The following is a 24,229-nucleotide window of genomic DNA, read 5'->3' on the forward strand; positions in this document are numbered from 1 at the left end:
GAATTTCTGCCAGCAGTACACACAACACAATCCGCATCGTACAATTATACTGCCCAAACACAATTGTTGGCATAGAAATGGAAGTAGGCGCCCATATTGTACTGACTGATGATTGCTGTGACTCCTTTGTCGGGTATTAGGTAGGATCGGGCGATGCTCCCAGGTCTGCCTCTGTGTGGCTACAAGGTATCAATGGCTGGAGGGGGATCTCCAGCTCCCTCTGCTACAATTCGGATTCTATTAATGTTTGGCTTCCTGTGGTTGCACACCATCCAATCTCTGGCCTATCACAATTGTCGGGCTGTTTTGGCTCTTGCTATAGGGACCATCAATTCATTTATGATTTATTTTTATTGGGAATGTTGAAATCTCTGTGGACTTTACCCAAACATGCTGCCGGGTCACTGATGCGCCTGGATGGAATCATTTGCTGCAAAGTCTTTTTTTTTTTGCAAGTCTGCTTTTAATTTACCCCCCAAATTCCTCATCCCCCCACCGACCAGATCTGCCGAGAACATGTCTTCCCTCATATTTTACAGCTCAACCAGGAAGTTCGTTTGGGTCAAGACTGGTCTATCTACTTAACCCTGTCCTGTCCTCCTAGTTCTCTGCCTATTAAATCTGAACCCCTGACAGACAGACCTGACACTGAGCATCTTTCCCAGGACATAAAAGTTCCTTATAAATTCTATCTGTTCACATCTTTGTGTGTTTTTTTTTTTTTAAAAACCTGCCTCCTACATTTTTTGGTGCCCTGTTTTAAAAGTGCACCAAAAATGCTTCTTCCAATGAAATCAATGGGTGCGTACCGCATTCGCACTGCAGTGTGTTTTTTTTGCGTCACGTCCGTTTTTTCTCAGGTGGCCAGGGATGAAAACGCATGCAAAACGCATCGGGTTAGAGTCCTTTCAGGGCCAGTTCACACCACATGCAGTCCAGTGTGTTTTTTTTCTGCATCAAAAACGCATGGATAGTAGGTTATATGGTTTTTAATGTCATAGTTCACACCAGTGTGGTCAGTTCCAGTGCATTCCAGTTCCAGAATAAAAGTAGAACACTTTTTTGGAGCGTGGTAAAACACATCGAAAACACACTCGAACAAAATGGATAGTATGTTATATGGTTTTTAATGGCATAGTTCACACCAGTGTGGTCAGTTCCAGTGCCATGGGCATCCACATGGGGGGGGGCGGTTTGTGAATGAACAGTAAGCCTCTTAGCAAAGAGCACTTCCAATTCATTCACTGTCTAGTGCAGCTAAGGCTGCAGGAAAAGGGACTGGGGAATCTCTGTCCTAAGTCTCTTTCTCAAAAGTGAGATTTTGGCGTTCCGTTTAGACCCCTGGTTTTTCACCAATGCCCTAAACAGGGCTCCAAAAATTTGCAAAAATAATAAAAAAATAATATTGTAAAAAACAATTAAAATAAATTCCAAACAATCGTAATAAAATAATAAAAACTACTGGCACTAACCACTGCTCTGCGGACTGACACTGTCCATTGTCCTACTGACACCATCCACTGCTTTACTGATAACGTCCACTGCCCTACTGACACGGTCCACTGGCCTACTGACACTGTACACTGCCTTACTGACACCCTCCACTGCCCTTCTGACACCGTCCACTGCCCTTCTGACACCGTCCACTGCCCTTCCGACACCGTCCACTGCCCTTCCGACACCGTCCACTGTCCTTTCCGACACCGTCCACTGTCCTTTCCGACACCGTCCACTGTCCTTTCCGACACCGTCCACTGCCCTTCCGACACCGTCCACTGCCCTTCCGTCCACTGCCCTTCCGACACCGTCCACTGCCCTTCAGTCCACTGCCCTTCCGACACCGTCCATTGCCCTTCCGACACCGTCCACTGCCCTTCAGTCCACTGCCCTTCCGACGCCGTCCACTGCCCTTCCGACGCCGTCCACTGCCCTTCCGACGCCGTCCACTGCCCTTCCGACGCCGTCCACTGCCCTTCCGACGCCGTCCACTGCCCTACCGACACTGTCCACTGCCCTACTGACACCGTCCTTTGCCCTTCTGCTCTACTGACACTGTCCACTGCTCTACTGACAGACACTGTCCGCTTTTAGGCTCTGTTCACATGTAGGCGTTTTGGGGCGTTTTTGGGGCGTTTTTCTGCTCTAGGATCAGCTCTCAAAACGCCCAACAAGACAAATCCTATTCATTTCAATGGCCCCTGTTCACATCTGAGCGTTTTGACGCTGTTTACAAAACGCCCAACGCTCAAAAAAGTACATGAGCTTCTTTTTGGGCAGATTACAGGCGTTTTCCATTGATCTCTATTCAATCTAAAAACGCCTGTACAAAAATCGCGGTAAAAATCGCGGTAAAAAACGCCGCAAAAATCGCGGTAAAATCGCGGTAAAAAACGCGCGAAAAACGCTACGCTCAGGTGTGAATGTAGCCTTAAGGTCGGCTAAGTTTATATTTTTACAGTGACATTTGTTCCATAATATTTTTGTAACTTTTCCTTACTATTTAGTTAGGCCTTGCTAGTTCGCACACAAAAAGAAACTGCTGAATCTTGGTGACCTTTGATCTCTTTCATGTTTTTCAGGTAAAGTAAATCTCCACCTCTCAAAGGTTGCCTACCCTGGTTCAGAGGCATAGCTGTGTTTACTATGCTTCAGTTTGTGAATAAACGGGAATCTCTGTACAGAGCTATTCCTGTCTATTCATTGTGTGCAGCTGAGGCTGAAGAGAAATAGATTGAGGGCTGTGTCCTCAATCTCCTTTCTGTGTCTCAAAGATGGAACATCAGAGGACTGTTTAGACCTCTGATATCTCACCAAACCCCCCAACAGAGCTCCTAAAAAAATTGTCAAAAAAAATTATATTGCAAATAAAATAAAATGGTAAAAAATTATTTTAAAAAGAAATAACAAAAAATATAAAACTACTGACATCAGTGGCAGAACTACCAGGGTAGCAAAGGTCGCACTTGTAACCGGGCCCTGGTGTTCTGCCATCGGGCTTAGAGGTCAGAGGGGCCCTTTGTGCCGGTTCATATTATAGCGATGTCAGACATCGCATGCAAATCACATGCGACGTGAATTCAGCCATACAGATTGTATGGCTGAATTCAAATCGCATTCGGACCAAAGTCGCACAGGATCCTTTTTTCACACCCATGCAATCCGATTCCTGTCCGAATTGACAGTTAGCACTGCAATATGCAAACTAATCTGGGGGGTGTAATTAACTTTGTATTGAGACTCCCAGCAGTTCCCATATGGCAGTGTGAACTGCCTGCGAGTTGGGTGCGATGCAGGAACCCGCAGTGGATTAGCAGGGTTCCCGCATCACGCCAGTGTGAATCGGCACTTAATGGCAAATTTTAAAATGGAGGAAGACAACTTGTTTGTAATCTGGGGACTGCCTGTATACAGTATATTTTCAGATGTACATGTAAAAGTATCTTCTTTATTGTAAAGAATGTATATTATCGCTTTTTAACATTGTTGCAGATTGTATTGTTTTAGTTATATACACAAGGAGGGGTGGGAGGCTATATTAGTTTATCAAATAAATATGCTGTGCTTTCTGCTAAGTAGCTTATCTTGTAATTGGTCTTCTTTCAGCAGGTGTTTAGAAAAAGGTGTGTCTGACATACAAATTGTCCCTCTTTGTACACATCTGTGTAGCACAGGCTGGTTCCATTTGCCTATTTTATTTCTTTATGGATACAAGTTTGGTAACCACTTGTTGATGGCTTGATAGCCTACCCACACACGGGTCAAATCTCCGACGGTTCCTGCTGAACCCCCCATTTTCATAGTCCATGTTTAATTTATAGAAACTTTAGTAACGGCTTTTGTGAATGGAAAAGCTGGCCAGAAAGGGTGAGCCTATCCCAACCCCTTAGTCCCCTTTTCTTTTTCTTTTATGAAATGCTGGATTTCACCACTCTTTTCATTCTTTGTTACATCTTAGAGCAGACAGCCTTCAGCCTCTTTGCAGCCACTTACTGTGTATATGTACTCCAGTGATGGCTGCATAGCATTTCCCAGGGTAGATATCCTGATGGTGACCATGCCTGTGTAATGTGTGTTGCCACAGCTGCTTGTACTCTCCGCCAGAGGTGCATGTGGTAGGATTACAATAGAGGTGCGCAACTGGCAAACGGTTGTCACCCTATGACGGGTAGTAACTAAACTGCTGCAGCAGGGAGAATGGAGTGTCCAATCACCCTCTGCTTCTCAACGTTGATTACAGAAGGCTTTCTAAGAAAGTCCAAGGGGGGCCCTCCTTCTACAGCAAGAGACCATCACTGCACCCTGGGGACTGGTGAGAGGGCTATTTGCCCATTTCTGATACTGCTGGCAGGAACTGAGCCACTGAGAGTGGGACACCAAGTGTACCCAATCCTTACCTGCACCCATTCTGCACTCTATACTGTTTTTTTTCCCCAAACCTAGACTGCACCTATACCAACCCTATACTGCATTTTACTGAACCTTTATTGCATCTGAACCACATGTTCCTTTCACTTGTGTAGAGACTATAGCACATCTATACTGTATCTATACTGCTTGCTGGTTAACTGGGGCTGTCGTTAGTGCAAAGATGCTGTTAAAGAGCCCTAACAGTAGCCGGCAGAAGAACATTTTAAACGACTGCCCCTCCTGTAATGATTATTCTGCAAGCCCCCTTGATACAACAGTATCAACTAGAGTTTACATAACTTTAGTAAAACAACTTCTAACACTTCACTTTCTAGAAAAGGTGTTGACATACAGTATTTGCCACTATCAATGACGCTGGCACTAGCCTTAAAGTGGTTGTAAAGCGTAAACATTTTTTACCTTAGTGCGTTCCTTGCATTAATGTAAAAAATGTTTAGATGTCAACATCCTCCCTCAACCCCCCCCCCCCCCTTTTACTTACCTGAAGCTCTTTTCTCCACTCACTATCAGGTCTCGCTGGCTTTGCTGGGGCACCAGAAGCCATTGGCTCCCAGTGCTGTCAATCAAAGCCAGTGACGAGGGAGCAGGGAAGGGGGGGGGGGGGGCAGGCGGGCCGAAAACCTGCTGTTGGTTTAAATGGACGGAGCTGCAGGGCTCGGGTGCTGCTTCCCATGGGGGCACTAGAAAGAGGGGAAGGGGCCAGGAGTGCCGGTGGGGACCCAAGAAGGGGAGGTATGTGGACAGAGCGGGTAAGCATAGACATGTTTGTTGGTTTTTGTTTTCTCTTTTACAATCACTTTAGGCCTAACACAATTTAAAAATGATCTGTATTCGGAACAATCATTCAATGTTCTATTCATTAGTACACTGCTTCCAAGAGCTGATATGGACTGTTCTGACAAAAATTTCTGAAGGGTCATGTTGCAAATATTTTCTTGTTAGTTATCATACCGTCTTATTTTTGTTTAAATAGTACAGTAATCGTCCTATTAAAATTGAATGAGCAAGTCTGCGCATAATAAGAAACAAAGTGTGACCATAGACTAGTCGTAGACTGTGGATATGTATGTGGGAAGTTGTATTTTGTGGTACCAGAATTTCCATACCATATAATGGCACTCCTATTTTTGATATGGGGCTAGCATGCACTAAAAAACGAACGAGCGTTCTTCTGATTTTTCTTATGGTGGTGCGTACAAGGCTTTATGCAGCCCATACATGAGTTTTTTTTTTTTTTTTTTGTTACACTATCAGGTTGTAGTACTAGGAGTGTGTGGCTGTGCTGCACCTTTCCAGAAACAGGACACAACCTGAGAGGCGTTCAGCGGCTGTGGCATACAGGCCAGTGCTGTGTGTGCAGAGGACCAAGCTGGGCTGCTGAGTATAACCTGAATGAATAGCCCCCTTTGTGGACTGACACAGCATTTAAATTGTATGAAAATGCATCTCAACAAGGAGCCCTTTACACAGCGAACACATCACCCCCCCCCCCCCATGTGATTACAACAGTGGTCCACGTTCTTAACCCCCCACTAATCAGGACCAGATCCGCTAATCCTTCCACACTTTTGTCCTGTGAAAAGGAGACACGGAGCGTGTGCTTGTCATGCAGGAAAAATGTATAGTCTATACTGTCAAATATCATACTGTATAATGTGTGATCACACCTGTAAAGGGGGAGTCTGACAGCAAAGAAATAAAAACGGTTTGCTATGAGTAACCAGAAAAAAAGTATAGTTCACTAACTCATCTTAAAATGGAGCTTCACTTAAAAGTTAAAGTATCACTAATGTGTCTCCCTTCCACTCACATACTTGAAAGTATTTTTTTTTCTGTTTGTTTTTTTGGGAGTAGGTACCTTTTTTCTGATAGATATCCACTTCCACTTCCGTTGTGCTTTTTTTTTTTTTTTTTTTTTTTTATTTACTCTTTATTTTTCAACATGCGTACAGTACAGGAGAGGTAAGGCTCGGTTCACATATATGCGATGCGGGAAGGCTGCGAATCCGCAGCCTGTTCCCGCATCGCACACGCACCCCCGGCAGTTCACACTGCCATATGCGATACGCTGGGGGTGCCAATGTAATCTTAACGACACCCCCAGTTTGATCGCATATCGCAGTGCGATCGTGCAGCTCTCAAAGGATCGGATCGCACAAGTGTGAACCGCTGTGCGATCCGATCCTGATGCGGCTAGAAAAAAGGGTCCTGTGCGTGTTTGGTGCGGCTGCGGTGCGAATTTAGCCATACAAACTGTATGGCTAAACTCGCACCGCACAACCGATCGCATGTAATGTCGGAGCAGTGCGCTCCGATATTACATGCGAACCCCGCACACGCACAAGTGTGAACCGGGGCTCAAGGCAACCTATCCAAAGGCCTCACATCATTAGCATAGTCTCAGTGTAGACAAAAAGTACAAAAAATTACTAATAAAGATACATTACGTATCACATTAAGGTAAGGTCACCTAATATATAAACTATTCTTGTTATGGGATCAGCCAATTGAAAGTCCATTTCTGAAATTCTTGCATTGGCGAGAATTACAGAAGTTTGGTCCACCGTGCATACAACCTCCTGGGTAGAGATGGGCTAAGGCCTCTTTCACACGGGCGCACCGCCCAACAGGGTCCGTTCTGTTTAGCGGGGGATCGATCCGCCGATCCCTACTGAGCAGGCGGATGACAGCTCCGTCTCCGGTCTGTGTGCAGATACAAAGCTGTCAGATCCCCACTGTCCTCTATGGGAAGATCGGATGAGAACAGACTGCCTGTCCATTCTCATCCGATTCGATCCTCCAGACGGATGGAAAATAGGGTTTCCATCCGTCTGGATTTCATGGACAGGATCGGATCGGAGAGCAGCGGGTGTCAGCAGACATGTCACCGCTGACATCCGCTACGCCATAGGGATGCATGGAGCATGCGCTTAGGTCAGCCTGAAAAACTGACAGGCGGATCGGATCGCTGTGTGAAAGGGGCCTAAGGCATGTTCGGGATCCTAGTCCCAACCCAACTGGCAATCCCGCCAGGAAGCCGACACTGCTAATCTCAAGCATTGAGATATCTCCCGGTCTGTGCAGCTGCAGACCAAGAAATGTCTCATTGCCTGTGATTAGCAGTGTGCAGTGTCTGCTTCCTTGTGGGATCAGGCAGGTGGGTTGGGACTGAGATCTGTACTCCTGGGACACGTTACATGTCCCAGAAGGCTATAAAGCCAGTCTGACAGTGCAGCATGATCTTGCCTATGCACAGTGGGGAGCTGGTTGTGAAACAGAAGGAAGACAGCCGGCTCCTACAGCCAAAATGTCAGCACTGGTGTTCCGAAAATGAGAGAATAACCAGCCCCAGTGAAGACCGCACTGGACTCCTGGGCTGGTGAGATGAGAGTCTGTTTCTTAAAAGTCAGCAGCTACAGTTTTTGAAGCTGCCAATTTTAAATGTCTTAAAAGACAAAGGGAAACTAACCATTTAATCTCATATGCAGTTTGTCACATGTCCTCATCCTTTCCATTTTTTCGCTACAACAGCTTCCAATTCACTGACAGTATGGCTGCTCTGTGCCCCCTCTTTTATAGTAGGCGCACTGGCTTAACAAAAGCCACTTTTTTGGCCCGTCTAAGACTGCTGGACATAGTTTTAAAGGCCCCCCAGTGCATTATATTTTAAACATTTCTCCTGTCTGAATCTGCAGATAAATTCACCAGGACCACAAATCTTGAGCCCATGGTAGCAGCGAACCTTAACCTCATCCTTAAAGAAGAAACAGCAGACCGATGAGCTCATTTCTATATTACCATTCATGACTGTTTGTTTACATTGTAATCATGTGATTGCTATGACCAATCATAGCCATCACATTATACTTCGGCTGCTCACCTCGGCTGGGTACTGAGCGAAGTGACACAGCAGTCGTGGAATCGTGCTTTTTCAAGTCCCAGGGGGCACACTAGTGCGCATGTGCCAGGCCACATACTGGTACATGACTGTGCTACCCAGTAGCAGTACATGTACTGTTAGCGAGTAGCAAATGGTTAAAGAGGTTGTAAACCTCCAACATGAAGTCTTAACAAAGCACATATATCTACAGTGTTTACTTCCTCTCTCCAAATCACTAAGTGTAATTTCTCTCTGCTGTCTAGCTCCTCTGCTGTGAGCATGAGTCACATCTGTCAAGTTTTCCTGGTACCAAGAAAAAAAAGGTGACAAGGGAGGGAGCTCTAGCTGTATGACAGCGTCAGCTCTGTTCCTGTGTGCTGTGTGAAGGGGGATGTGTCCCTTCCCTCCAATCAGCTCTCAGAGCATGTGTACAGTGTGTAACTGCAGCTCTCCACCCCCTGCTTTGTGAGTCGGTGAAAAATTGTTTTCATCTGAGTTTTACAAGTATCTACCAGTGACGGCTGGTGTATATGGAGCGCAGGAGCGCCACCCCCCCCCCCCCATCCATGTGTCCGGCCCCCTAATCTACATGAAAATATGCTATTGTCACATGGATCCCGTTTCCCGATTATCCAAAAGGAGAGGCCATGCTATTGGCCAATGAGGAGGAGGAGGAGGGAGGAGATGCCAGGGAAGCCGCCGCCGTTGCTGCCAGGGGAAGCCGCCGCCGGAGATGAAGCTGAAGGGAGGCTTCTAATGGGGCCAGACAGGAGTGTTCCAGGGCATCTTTAGCGCTTTAATGTAAGTGACCCAGCGATTGGGGGGGGGGGTTGTGCGAACTGGTGTGGTCTGGGGAAGGGGGGGTTATGGTGTGGTCCGCCTGCCGCCCCTCTGATGTAAGGGGGGCTCTGTGTGTGGGGTCTCTGATGTAAGGGGAGCTCTGTGTGGGAGGGGGCTCTGATGTAAGGGGAGCTCTGTGTGGGGGGACTCTGATGTAAGGGGTCTCTGTAAGGGGGGCTCTGTGTAGCGGGGGTCTCTGATGTAAGGGGGGGTCTCTGATGGAAGGGGAGCTCTGTGTGGGGGAGTCTCTTATGTAAGGGGAGCTCAGTGTGGGGGGGTCCCTGATGTAAGGGGGTCCCTGACGTGAGGGGGGGGGGCTCTGTGGAGGGGTCTCTGATTTAAAGGGGGCTCTGTGGGGGTCTCTGATTTAAGGGGGGGCTCAGTGGGGGTCTCTAATGTAGGCGGGCCTCTGTGAGGGTCTCTGATGTAAAGGGGGCCTCTGTGAGGGTCTCTGATGTAAGGGGGGCTCTGTGAGGGTCTCTGATGTAAGGGGGGTCTCTAATGTAAGGGGGCTAAGTTATTAGTGATCATAAAAAAGAAAAGTCAAAATGCAAAAAAGGTGCAAGAAAATGCGCGTGCCACGCCACAGGATTAGCTCGCACAGGGCGCCTGAACACCTTAGGCCGGCCCTGGTTGTCACAAGTACAGGAATTGATAGGAAGTCTTCTAATGAGGATACCTGTTTCGATGGCAATTGTCTAAAAGGGGATTTTCCCTTAATATGAAGACATTTTGAAGGACCATTTCCCTGATGTGATGAGGCAGAGTTCAGAAGCATTTCTTTCTGTATCTCATTTAATTTTCTTCTGTCCCCTGTTCTTTTGGAATCTCTATTCTGTTGATATCCATGTCTTTCTCTCCTCGTATCTGTGTCTCCCCTGCTCTTTTTATATCTCTGTCTGGCTCTTCCCCCCTCTCTCCTGCTTTCTCTGTCTGCCCCTCTGTGTCTCTCCTTTTTCACTCTCCCATTTTCCTTCTCCTCTCTTCCTCTCTCTCTTCTACTCTTATTCTCTCTTCTTTTCTCTTTCTGCTCCTCTCTCTTATTTCTTCTTGCTTTCTCCTCTACTCCCCTTCTCTTTCTATAATACTATATATCTGTCATATATAGTCTCTCTGCTTTTTGGTTGAGCCATTGTTTCCTATCAGGCCCACTCCTCGTAAAGTACACGTGATCTGTGTAGAAATGGTTTGGGATGACACACACAGATTGGGGGAGCGTATCTTGATGAAGAGTCCAATTCTTCTAGATCAGGTTTGTCATTCATACAGAGAGGTCACCTAAGCAGCACGTTGTATGGAAATGAATGCAATCTGTGGACTTGCTGGAGGTTGGGAATCTGACAGATTAAGGTAACAGTTCTCATTTTACTTAGTCTGGAGTGGGATGCCGCAAACGTGGGATCCAGATGTGGCCCCAAACTCTGCTCTGTTTACATTCCTTGCAACTGTTGTGGAAAAACCATACAATGTAAAATCCACCAGGGGTGTTATATGGGAAGAAACAGCTTCGCCTGGCTGTGTCTTGGGAGAAATATAGTGCTTAGAGCTTGTATTTCTCTTGGATCAGGTCGCTGCTGTTCTCTGCCACTCACACAATGAGTATGGATGGAGGAAAGTAAAGAGAGACACAATCAGATTTACAGTATGGGTCCCCTCTTTAGGATCTTCACATTGGAGGAATGGTTATGGATTCATTTGGATTTACCACTACCGGCGGCCTGTGGCCAATCGAAAAGTAAATTACTTAAAATAGATGTGAATCCAATCAGTAAACCATATAAACTTTAAAATCTATTTCAGTATTTTATTTAATTAACCCCAAGTGATCTTGCCATGTATGTGTGTGTTGTATATGGTGACAAGGCTCTGTCCTTGTCTCCTTATCGTGCTCCTGCATTTGTCACTCTGTCACCCTTCTGATGGAGACTTCAAGAGTCTGTTTAAGACATATTGGGCATGCATAGTCCACTGTTGTTACCATCAGGAAACTAGTCCAGAGCAATGATGTGCAGTCAACAATGGAGCAAGTGCATGTAAGCAGAAGTGACCGAAAGAGGTTGGAGAAAACCAGCAGCGCTGATGCAAAAATAGGTGAAAACAGAATTGTAATAGGAAAAAGTAATTGTTTGATACACAGTGCACCGAGGGAAATATTTAAAAAGCAGTGATCAAAAAATAATTATGGGTCTTAAAAAAAAAAAAACTCTCCTCTCCTCCAATAACAGAGTTCTAATTCTGCCACATTAAGAGATGTAGAGATACGATTTAAACTTGATTCAGTTCATTCTGCTATGCTTAAATGCAGTGGCGTAGCGTGGGGGGTGCAGTGGGGGCCGGCCGCACCGGGCGCAACATTTGGGGGGGCGCATCCCACGCCAGTGTCACTCTAGCAAAATTTAAAAATTCTTCCTAGCGTGTCACTTCAGCCGCCGCCATCTTCAGGCTAAACGATGGCCGGTCGGCGCCCTGTGATTGGGCCAACATTGTCATGTGCGGCAGCGGGGCTGGCCAGTGGCAGAGCCCCGCCTCGCTTCTGGAGCCCGCCTCGCCGTCTTCTAAGTCAGCCCTGCATGTGCCTCCGTCCCGCCTCCTCTAAGCTCTCACAATCCGACCCGCCCCCTGTAAGGGCTCGATGATGCAGTGGTGTCCTCTGTGTAGTGGGCAGGTAGGAATCAGGTAGGTCATTGTAAGGGTCAGTGTCGGGGACAGGTAGGTCAATGTAGTGGCCAGTACAGGAATCAGGTATGTTAGTGTAGTGGACTGGTAGGTCAGTATAGGAATCAGGCTGGTCAGTACTATTGTAGGAAGGGACTCGGGGAGTACTAAAAGTCTGCAGGTTAGGGGGCGCAAATTACTTGCCTTGCCCCGGGCTCTGACAACCCACGCTACACCACTGCTTAAATGTATTTTGAAATTGCTTTAAGGTTGATTTTGATTCTGCTGTACAGTACAATATGATAAAAGAAACTGTTCAGGATAAAAATAAGAGCTGCTGAGACATTGAGGGTCAAAGGTCTCTTGCAGTCTGTCACCCAGCTCCTGAGTGTGTAGTGTGTGGTCCGACAGTTGAAAAGTTGCATCTGGCAGATTTTATGTCCCCTCTAAAGCGCCTTCCATATGTCAGCCAAAGACAAAGTAAATAAAGGAAAACAAGGGTGAATGTACATAATAAATAAGTAAATTCTGTCAATTCTTATGTGTCTGCATAAGCCCAACTGTGACTGGTTCTCTTTAAGCTGAAGAAGGTGGTTGAGTGCACAGGTTATGATCTAATGTCTGTCAGGAAAACCACTACAGTGACTTGAAAAAGCATTTATACCCCTTGAAATTTTTCACACATTTTGTCATGTTACAACCAAAAATGTAAATGTATTTATTGGGATTTTATGTGATAGACCAACACAAAGTGGCACATAATTGTGAAGTGGAAGGAAAATCATAAATGGTTTTCAAAATTATTTTTACAAATAAATAACTGAAAAGTGTGGCGTGCATTTGTATTCAGCCCCCTTTACCCTTATACCCCTCACTAAAATCTAGTGAAACCAGTTGCATTTAGAAGTCACCTGTGTGTAATTTATTCTAAGTATAAATACAGCTGTTTTCTGAAGTCCTAAGGCCTCTTTCACACTATCGGACCATTCAGATCCGCCTGTCAGTTTTTCAAGCGGATCTGAACGGATGCCCCATGCATCTCTATGGGGCATTGGATGTCAGCGGAGACATGTCTGCTGACAACCGATCTGGTCTGTCAAATCTGGACGGATGGATGCTATTTTCCATCCGTCCAGCGGATCGGATGAGAACGGTCAGGGGGTCCGTGCTCATCCGATTCCCCCATAGGGAACAGCGGGGACCTGACAGCTCTGTCTCTGGCCTTTTATGGAAGAGTGGCAAGAAGAAAGCCATTGTTGAAAGAAAGCCATAAGAAGTCCCATTTGCAGTTTGCAAGAAGTTATGTGGAGAATACAGCAAACGTGTAATGTGCTCTGGTCAGATGAGACCAAAATTGAACTTTTTGGCTTAAAAGCAAAACGCTATGCGTGGCGGAAAACTAACACTGCACATCACCCTGAATACACCATCCCCACCGTGAAACATGGTGGTGGCAGCATCATGTTGTGGGGGTGCTTTTCTTCAGCAAGGACAGGGAAGCTAGTCAGAGTTGATGGGAAGATGGATGGAGCCAAATACAGGGCAATCTTAGAGGAAAATCTGTTAGAGTCTGCAAAAGACTTGAGACTGGGGCAGAGGTTCAACTTTCAGCAGGACAACAACTCTAAACATACAGCCAGAGCTACAATGGAATGGTTTACATCAAAGCATATTCATGTATTAGAATGGCTCAGTCAAAGTCCAGACCTAAATCCAACTGAGAATTTGTGGCAAGACTTGAAAAGTGCTGCTCCCAGACACTCTCCATCCAATCTGACAGAGGTTGAGCTATTTTGCAAAGAATGGGCACAAATGTCACTCTCCTAGATGTGCAAAAACTGGTAGAGACATCCCCAAAAAAAACTTGCAGCTGTAATTGCAGTAAAAGGGGGTTCTACAAAGTATTGACTCAGGAGGGCTGAACACAAATGCACACCACACTTTTCAGATATTTATTTGTAAAAAAAAATGTGAAAAACATTTATAATTTTCCATCCACTTCACAATTATGTGGCACTTTTTTTTGATCTATCACATTAAATGCCAATAAAATACATTTATGTTTTTGGTTGTAACATGTAAAAATGTGGAAAATTTGAAAAGGGGTATGAATAATTTTTCAAGGCACTGTATGTACAGTCCGGTCCATAAATATTGGGACATAAACACAATTCTAATCTTTTTGGCTCTATACACCACCACAATGGATTTGAAATATAACACACACGATGTGCTTTAACTGGAGACATTAAGCTTTAATTTGAGGGTATTTACATCCAAATCAGGTGAAAGGTGTAGGAATTACAACAGTTTGTATATGTGCCTCCCACTTTTTAAGGGACCAAAAGTAATGGGACAATTGGCTGCTCAGCCAGGTGTGTGTTATTCCCTCATTATCCCATTTACAAGGAGCAGATAAAAGGTCCATAGTTCATTTCAAGTGTGCTATTTGCATTTGGAATCTGTTGCTGTCAACTCTCAATATGAGATCCAAAGAGCTGTCACTATCAGTGAAGCAAGCCATTAGGCTGAAAAAACAAACAAACCCATTAGAGAGATAGCAAAAACATTAGGTGTGGCCAAATCAACTGTTTGGAACATCCTTAAAAAGGAAGAACGCATCGGTGAGCTCAGCAACACCAAAAGACCTGGAAGACCACGGAAAACAACTGTGGAGGATGACCGAAGAATTCTTTCCCTGGTGAAGCAAACACCCTTCACAACAGTTTGCCAGATCAAGAACACTCTCCAGGAGGTAGGTGTATGTGTGTCAAATTCAACAATCAAGACTTCACCAGAGTGAATACAGAGGGTTCACCACAAGATGTAAACCATTGGTGAGCTTCAAAAACAGGAAGGCCAGATTAGAGTTTGCCAAACAACATCTAAAAAAGCCTTCACAGTTCTGGAACAACATCCTATGGACAGATGAGACCAAGATCAACTTGTACCAGAAGGATGGGAAGAGAAGAGTATGGAGAAGGAAAGGAACTGCTCATGATCCAAAGAATACCACCTCACCAGTGAAGCATGGTGGTGGTAGGGTCATGGCGTGGGCATGTATGGCTGCCAATGGAACTGGTTCTCTTGTATTTATTGATGATGTGACTGCTGACAAAAGCAGCAGGATGAATTCTGAAGTGTTTCGGGCAATATTATCTGCTCATATTCAGCCAAATGCTTCAGAACTCATTGGACGGCGCTTCTCAGTGCAGATTGCCAATGAACCGAAGCATACTGCGAAAGCAACCAAAGAGTTTTTTAAGGCAAAGAAGTGGAATGTTATGCAATGGCCAAGTCAATCACCTGACCTGAATCCGATTGAGCATGCATTTCACTTGCTGAAGACAAAACTGAAGGGAAAATGCCCCAAGAACGAGCAGAAACTGAAGACAGTTGCAGTAGAGGCCTGGCAGAGCATCCCCAGGGATGAAGCCCAGCGTCTGGTAATGTCTATGCATTCTAGACTTCAGGCTGTAATTGACTGCAAAGGATTTGCAACCAAGTATTAAAAAGTGAAAGTTTGATTAATGATTGTTAATCTGTCCCATTACTTTTAGTCCCTTAAAAAGTGGGAGGCACATATACAAACTGTTGTAATTCCTACACCGTTCACCTGATTTGGATGTAAATACCCTCAAATTAAAGCTGAAAGTCTGCATTTAAAGCACATCTTGTTTGTTTCATTTCAAATCCATTGTGGTGGTGTATAGAGCCAAAAAGACTGTAGTAGGGGAAATAAACTCCAATGCTTGGCTTGGACATATTTGTATAACTAAGTTAATACTTATAAAGAGGATGGGGGGTCCATATACAGTGGGTACGGAAAGTATTCAGACCCCCTTACATTTTTCACTCTTTGTTATATTGCAGCCATTTGCTAAAATCATTTAAGTTCATTCTTCTTCCTCATGAATGTACACATAGCACCCCATACTGACAGAAAAACACAGAATTGTTGACATTGTTGCAGATTTATTAAAAAAGAAAAACTGAAATATCACATGGTCCTAAGTATTCAGACCCTTTGCTCAGTATTTAGTAGAAGCCCTCTTTTGATCTAATACAGCCAGGAGTCTTTTTGGGAAAGATGCAACAAGTCTTTCACACCTGGATTTGGGGATCCTCTGCCATTCCTCCTTGCAGATCCTCTCCAGTTCTGTCAGGTTGGATGGTAAACGTTGGTGGACAGCCATTTTTAGGTCTCTCCAGAGATGCTCAATTGGGTTTAAGTCAGGGCTCTGGCTGGGCCATTCAAGAACAGTCACGGAGTTGTTGTGAAGCCACTCCTTCGTTATTTTAGCTGTGTGCTTAGGGTCATTGTCTTGTTGGAAGGTAAACCTTCGGCCCAGTCTGAGGTCCAGAGCACTCTGGAGAAGGTTTTTGTCCAGGATATCCCTGTACTTGGCCTCATTCATCTTTCCCTCAATTGCAACCAGTCGTCCTGTCCCTGCAGCTGAAAAACACCCCCACAGCATGATGCTGCCACCACCATGCTTCACTGTTGGGACTGTATTGGACAGGTGATGAGCAGTGCCTGGTTTTCTCCACACATACCGCTTAGGATTAAGGCCAAAAAGTTCTATTTTGGTCTCATCAGACCAGAGAATCTTATTTCTCACCATCTTGGAGTCCTTCAGGTGTTTTTTAGCAAACTCCATGCAGGCTTTCATGTGTCTTACACTGAGGAGAGGCTTCCGTCTGGCCACTCTGCCATAAAGCCCCGACTGGTGGAGGGCTGCAGTGATGGTTGACTTTCTACAACTTTCTCCCATCTCCTGACTGCATCTCTGGAGCTCAGCCACAGTGATCTTTGGGTTCTTCTTTACCTCTCTCACCAAGGCTCTTCTCCCCCGATAGCTCAGTTTGGCCGGACGGCCAGCTCTAGGAAGGGTTCTGGTCGTCCCAAACGTCTTCCATTTGAGGATTATGGAGGCCACTGTGCTCTTAGAAACCTTAAGTGCAGCAGAAATCTTTTTGTAACCTTGGCCAGATCTGTGCCTTGCCACAATTCTGTCTCTGAGCTCTTCAGGCAGTTCCTTTGACCTCATGATTCTCATTTGCTCTGACATGCATTGTGATCTGGAAGGTCTTATATAGACAGGTGTGTGGCTTTCCTAATCAAGTCCAATCAGTATAATCAAACACAGCTGGACTCAAATGAAGGTGTAGAACCATCTCAAGGATGATCAGAAGAAATGGAAAGCACCTGAGTTAAATATATGAGTGTCACAGCAAAGGGTCTGAATACTTAGGACCATGTGATATTTCAGTTTTTCTTTTTTAATAAATCTGCAACAATGTCAACAATTCTGTGTTTTTCTGTCAGCAGTATGGGGTGCTATGTGTACATTCATGAGGAAGAAGAATGAACTTAAATGATTTTAGCAAATGGCTGCAATATAACAAAGAGTGAAAAATTTAAGGAGGTCTGAATACTTTCTGTACCCACTGTATGTCCAATAATTTATACCCCCACACACCAGTGATTGAGTGCAGGTGTTTCCAGTAAAGATTACTGGTAATACTTCAGCATACAAAGGCATTTTAGACAATTGTGGTAACAGTTTGGATTAGGCCCACTTCTGCTCCAGCATGACTGTGCCCATGTGCACAAAAGCCAACTCCATAAAGATGTGGTTTGAGAAGTTTGGTGTCCTGCACAAAGCCCTGATCTCAACCCTACTGAAAACTCTTGGGGTGATATGGAATATTTATGAGCCAGGTCTTCTCATCCAGCATCAGTACCTGGCCTCACAAATAGGCACAAGTTCCCCTAGACATACTACAAAATCTTGTAGAAAGCCTTCCTAGAATAGCGGAAGCTGTTATATTGACAAATGGGGGCATATCCATGCTGCCTTGGTTTTGGAATGGGATGTCCAAAAAGATCATATACAGTAGGGATAATGGTGAAGAGATGTCCACAAAATATAGTGTGCCTCCAGCTTATCTGGAGGGGAACAGTATAATGTTTTCTTACTGGGCACATCCTTTTTCTCTTCATATGTATGTGGGTCCCTTTATAGTTGTACCTCAAGATGTACTGTAATAGCCTTTTCTATTCTGTAATCTGAACTGGTCCTGGCACATTGCATTTAGAACTTTTTCTTGTTCTCCCCTGGATGTTGTTACATGTGCTGATTGTACACATAGTGCTATCTCTGGACCATGCTGTGCCGAAGAATACAAAGCTTTTTTCAGGTTGGGTAAATATGATTGTATACCTATGATCAGAGTATCAGATTCTCGTCTTTCGCCCAGGGTCCTCTCTGTGGATTGTCAGTGGAAGCACCTGATATTCATACACCAGGAGTATGTGTCAGACCTGCTTTTCCCATCATATAAATAGTGGATCCCAGCAAGGGATGGAATATGACTCGCTGGAATGTGCATTAGCATGCAAATATATTCCACTGAAGTAAGGAGAGCAAAGAAATATGTTTACCATTTTCTTAGGAGCCATGGGGGACCATCAGACGGCTGCTGAAGCCCCAAAAGATAGATTGTGAACAAATTATGTTTTAGAGAAAAAAATTAGAATATATGTATGTACAGTCCTAGCAGCACTGCTTAGAGTGACTAAGGGGAATAGATTTAGTCTAAATGAATTAAATACTGTAAGTAAAGTGAAATGGACACCATGAGCTGTATCTGTAAGGATTCAACCAATCTAGTTAAAATAAACAGACATTATGGAGACGACCAGGTTCATGGTAAATTGACTGGATGAATTTTGGTTTAGACTTTAGGATAGTGGCCTTCATCTTGTGCAGGAGACTTGAGGATGGGAGAACCCATGTTGTGCAGTAGACTTGAGGGTGGGGGTCTTCATATTGTGCAGGAGACTTGAAGATGGTGGACATCAGGTTCTGCAGAAGACCAGAGGATGGCGGTCTTGTGTTAAAGTCCTGAACTTGGGGATCCCTATCTTCTGTGGAAGACATGAGGATGGTGGACTCTATCTTGTCCAGGTGACCTCAGGATGGTGGCCTTCATCTTGTGCAAATGACAATTTCAGATGGAGCATGGTTTTCTTTGGTTTGCTCTTCCTGTGTGCCTTGGAAGTATTTGGATGCTTGCCCCTCCAGCAAGGCTTACATCTCATTCTTTTTTATCTACAATGAATACACGGGACCGAGGTGGGGACCTTAATACACCAGATGTTTTTCATTGCAGAAAATGGATTAGCAGGATTCTCAGATTCAATGCAGCTGCAGCCAGAGAGACAGTTTGATGTTCATCTGGTCACACTTGTACAACGAGCGGGACTATTGCTCCATAAAACTGCTCTGTGTATCACTGCCTAATACAAAGACCTTTTATAATATGGCATTCACCAAGACACAATCCCCTCTTCCAGGAGGAAGTACACATGTATGTTACAGTTGCACCCAGAATTATCGTCTCCTGATATCCTGAATTACAGCACACCCCATACCGGACTGTCCCATTGTCAGTAAACAAGGCCTTATTTTTGGCACGTCACAGTCCTGTAGTTCTGTTATCTGTTCTGGGCGATGTGTTAGGATTTCTGTCAGTTGAATCTATTTTCAGATTATTCATAGACACAAAACTTTCCCTACAGAGGAAATCACATGTTTGCACAATCCACAGGCCATAACACCAGATGGTTTAGGAATTACCATTAGTGGCACAACTATAATATAACGAATTACACCTACAATTATCATTAAGCCCAATGGAACTGAAAGTTCCAAGTTCCACTTAAAGCTAAAAACATTCCGGGGGGGGGGGGGGGTCCGCAGATTCAGACACAGCGTGAGCCCTATGGGGTGTCTGATCTCTGGAATGGACATCGGTTATAGCATTGGAACTAACACATTAGATCTCGTATCACCCCTCTCTAGGTTGGGATCAGGTGGACCATATATTCCTTCTAAGTTTGGTTGACTCACTGCTCCATAATGTATAATATGCATATATTTTGGCTATGTGACCATACCTCTATCATGACCATGGTAAATGTACTACTGTCATGCAGGCTTTTTTTTTTTTTTTTGTATCTGTTCACCTTTGTACATCCTGTTTGTTTGTTTGAAATTTCTAATAAAACTTAATTCAATTAAAAAGAAAAAAAAAAAAAACATTATGGGTTAATCAAAATAAAGTTTCTTGCTCTCTATGTGGAAGCAGTGGACTTTACATAGGCCCAGCACGGTATACAGAGCTAGACTAAAGCTCTTAGTAGAAATCGTTAGTTTCATTAAAATGAAAACTCTCAATTTCCCTCATCCCTAAAACATATTTACTTACATTATGGTCCCAGGCCCTGGGACACTATTAACCCTGCCCACAGTCTGTATTTCATCCACCCACTATCTGGGTGGGTACGCCAAAATCACCCCCAGTTTACTGGTGTGTCCTACCCAGCCCTGCCTCTTAATATGGGGGACTGCTCATCATGCTGACCTTGCGGGTTGGTCCTGCCCAGACCCTAGCTCTAAATATGCAGGGACTACCCAGTTGCAGCCCTGATTCCTGAAATGAATGTATTTTTAAGGTATTGTGCATGTGCAGTAATTAAAAAAAGATGAATGCTGTGGTCCCAGGACATGCCCCAGGACACAGCATTGGTGGGGCAGCAAATCCGTGACAGTTAGTATTTATGCTATTAATCAAACAGCCCCCTGAGCATAGCTATGAAAGTAATCATTCTGTGCTTTGATTAACTGGTTCATCAATGAAAATGACACAAAATGCTTCCTCATATCAATCGAAATGGAGTTGGAAAAGCAATTCTCTAGAAGTCCTCTAGAAAAACTACTGTAATTTTCAACCCATCATATTATTGTTTAAAAATGCAATGTCACAAAACTGTTTAAAGGAATCACAATAGTGGTAAATAAATATTTGCCAAATTGGATTAAAACATTAATACATTCAGTTTGTTAACACTGTAAAATAGTAAAGACCACAATAGAAAGCTTGTAGGTATCGCACAACCCCAAAACGTGGTCTTTTTTTTTTTAAGCTGCTAGTCTCTATAACCCGTACGCAAAATACATTTATTCAGAGGATATCTTTTTTTCAACTGTATTAGCTTTGATGAGAATCAATCAATACCTTGTAATTTACATATTTATTAATACAGAAACAATGATATACTCATTGCTTTACCAAGATCAGCCATATCAGTCTCTGTCCTCAGAGGACCCTAAACTCTAATGTTACCATGTAAAAATTAAAATGGACCTGTCATCGGATCTATGTTTCATGTTAAGGCTCCATTCACACCTGAGCATATCATTTTCAGGTGTTTTTTTGGGCATTTTTGTCAGACTTTTTTTTGCAGGTGTTTGGAGGTAGGCATTGACATTAGTGATCGACTGATATCGTTTTTTTAATGCCAATACCGATATTTTGGTCATTGGATATCGGCCGATATTTTCGGACATGTAAAAAAAAAATTTCTTTATTATTTTTTTTTTTTTTACAAAGGTACCCCTTGTGGAGGGATCTGGAGGTCTAAAAGACCCCAAACCCCTCCTCTGCACTGAAAAGCAGTGTTTTGTATGATATCAGTTTTTTTAATTCGGCGCCGAGTACCCGGATGTGATGTCATGACATCACTCCTGTTTTTTTTTACATGGAGACTCGATCAACGCCGAATGCAGCTTTGAAGGGGTCTTCTCTTCGGCGGCAGTGGTATGAGAGACCCAGGCGAGCTGCGGGAGGGGGGGACATCCCCTCCCGCTCCTTGTAATGACAGCCGAGTGGCTTCTCAGCTGCATCAGTTATCATTACAAGTCAGCCAACCGTCGGCTATGGACGCCGGTACCGGGGTGATGCCTCCAGCTGCAGGCATCACTCTGGTACAGCACGTTCCCTAAATATCAGCAATATCGGTAACCTCAGTGGCCGATTCTGATATATCGGGGAAAGTGCATATCGGCCCCAGATCATGTACTTTTTTGAGCTTCAGGCGTTTTGCTTCAGGAGAAAAAATGCTCATATGTGAACAGGGGCCATTGAAATTAATTGGATTTTGCGTGTTGGGCGTTTTGAGACTTCAGAGATGAGCAAGCTAAGTAATGATTCAGTGTAACACTTTCAGGCATTAGTAACTTCTTACAGTGGTCACAGTACTCCACCTGACAATGCTTTCATCTGCTTTTCTCTTCAGAAAGACGGCACAATGTTTGTTCAGACATCATTCGGGGTCACTTTCTACTTCTTAGGCAGGCCATACATTAGCCAATTTTCTTTCCTTGAGTTGAAGGAAAGAATATTGCTTGGTACCCCCATCAGCACATTCAGTGTTGATGGGGTAATCTTTTCTACAGAGCTATTGTTTTCTGACAGCGGTAGGTTTCTCCGCCGTCAGGATACAGTGATCACTGCTTGCAGCTATAGCCGCTGGCAGTAATCTCATGCAAAAAATCCAACAGGCTGGTTGTACTGAAGTTGACTGATGACTAAAGTCTATCCATCAGTTGACTTACGTACAACCAGCCTGCCCATAAATGGATTAAAATTCATCCAGTTCCAGCTGAGCCAGCCGAATTTCGATCTGTCTATGGCTGGCTTTAGTTTGAGGTGCCAGCTCAGAGATGACACAATCATGTATATCCTGGTTGGTATATCCTGGTTGTAGCAAAGAAAAGGAAAGCTGTTTCCCATAGCAGCTGACACTTTCACTCTCCTTTGCTCCTTCTTTAGTAGATCGGGTTCTTTTGTATGTGGGATAGTGCCATGTGAGGCATGCCTTTACCCCTTATAGTGTATAAAAGAGATGTACACAGTCTGCCACTTCACCATATGTAAGATGTCTGTGCTTAGCTAACTGATTTAATAACATACTGAGGCCCCATCAGCCGGCTGTAAATTACCTGTTTGAAGATTAAGACATTATAAGCATTCTTATATCTTTGACCTGTAACTTGCTTCATAAATATGTGATCATCAAATATATGACAATTTTATGGGGCAAAGTTTTTCTGCGAAATGTTCCTGGTGGGGCTGATCTGGTTACACTCGGGCAGATGTGTTATTTCTGATTTTTTTCCATAAAGATCAGTAATGCAGGAACGTGAGAGCCCATTGCTTGACGTCATATTGGATTTTCCTACAACTTCAGCTGTTATCCTCTGTAAATGACAAAGTGGCAACTATTTAATTGTTTACTTATTGTAATAATTTCACCTCCCCACATTCTTTTATTATTTTTTTTTTAATAATCTTTATTTTAACCTACAATGAGTGGAGAAAAGCATCCAAAAATGGCAACATACCATAAATCACAATAATTTGAGAATGACAACAGGGGCTCATTGGTACATTCATTTGTGTATATCATGTGATTACTCCATTTAATGCCCCAAATGACACTGGGGGTTGCATTCCAAATATTCTATTTGATCAAAATAAAAAGAATTCCCTAAATCTGAACTCCAGTCTTCACTTCAGTCTTGCAAAGTTGTACAGGGTCCTCTTTTGTACTAAAAAAGTTTTTTCTGATTCCACTGCACACTGTGAGCTTTTCAAAATGTGCATTAGAAGCTGCAGCAAGTCACGTGAAGCCCACCTAATTTCCTGGCTGAAGGACATCCTGCATCATCTAGACCTCTTTTCCCCTGCCCAACTGTCCCTTGCTCACCCCTATTTCTCTATTGTTCGTTGACGGACACAGTCCTCTGATGCACATCAGTAGGGTTATACTGCCCCCTACAGGAGTAGGACACTAGGCAGAAAAAAAGTTCTCGCTACGCCTATGGGCAGTCCCAGGGGGTATACCCTCTCTCTTCCTGTATAGGATGTCAGCTTTAATCTACCTAGTCAGGAGTAAGCACCTAGTGTTTTTTTTTTTTTTTTTTTTATGTAGATGATTTTTTAGCTAGCTCCTCTGGATTTTTGTCGTGTGAGTTCTACAAGCAACTATGCTGGATCTGGGCGACAGACTGGAAAGAAAGAAAGAGCACGTGCAGACCTTATCTTCGCACTGTGTCGGCCACGACATAGTCCCACTGGATGGGGACTGACCCCACAAGTTAAACGTCTCGCCAGGTCGCACACGGCGGGGTCTAGGCCCGAGTCGCAGCATTCCTATTTGGCCAACAGCCCCCCCACTTCGGCGGAGAGGGGTCCTGTCTGAAGGTGGTGGTTGCCCGCCTGTGTTTCCTGGTATGGTGAGTAAATGTTCCCCCCTTTTCCCCCTGGTGGAGTTTGGGGTGGATGCGGGCCTCTCCCTGGGACGGTCAGACCCTCACAATCCCGGGTTCCCCTCTGTCCTGTCATGCACCCCTTCTTCTATCCCCCCCCCGCCCCCCACCACGCGGGGGGCGGTTTGGGCCGACCCCCTGGGGGACACCCGGTTTGGCCATTTTGCAGTGGATTCTCTGCTAGGAATCTGTATGGGAGTTCCTGGAGGCGTTGTTTGGTGGGTGAAGCCCCTCCCTTTACCCT

This window comes from Pelophylax lessonae (genome assembly GCF_965119305.1).
Source record: "Pelophylax lessonae genome assembly, chromosome: 12".
Classification (NCBI taxonomy): domain Eukaryota; kingdom Metazoa; phylum Chordata; class Amphibia; order Anura; family Ranidae; genus Pelophylax; species Pelophylax lessonae.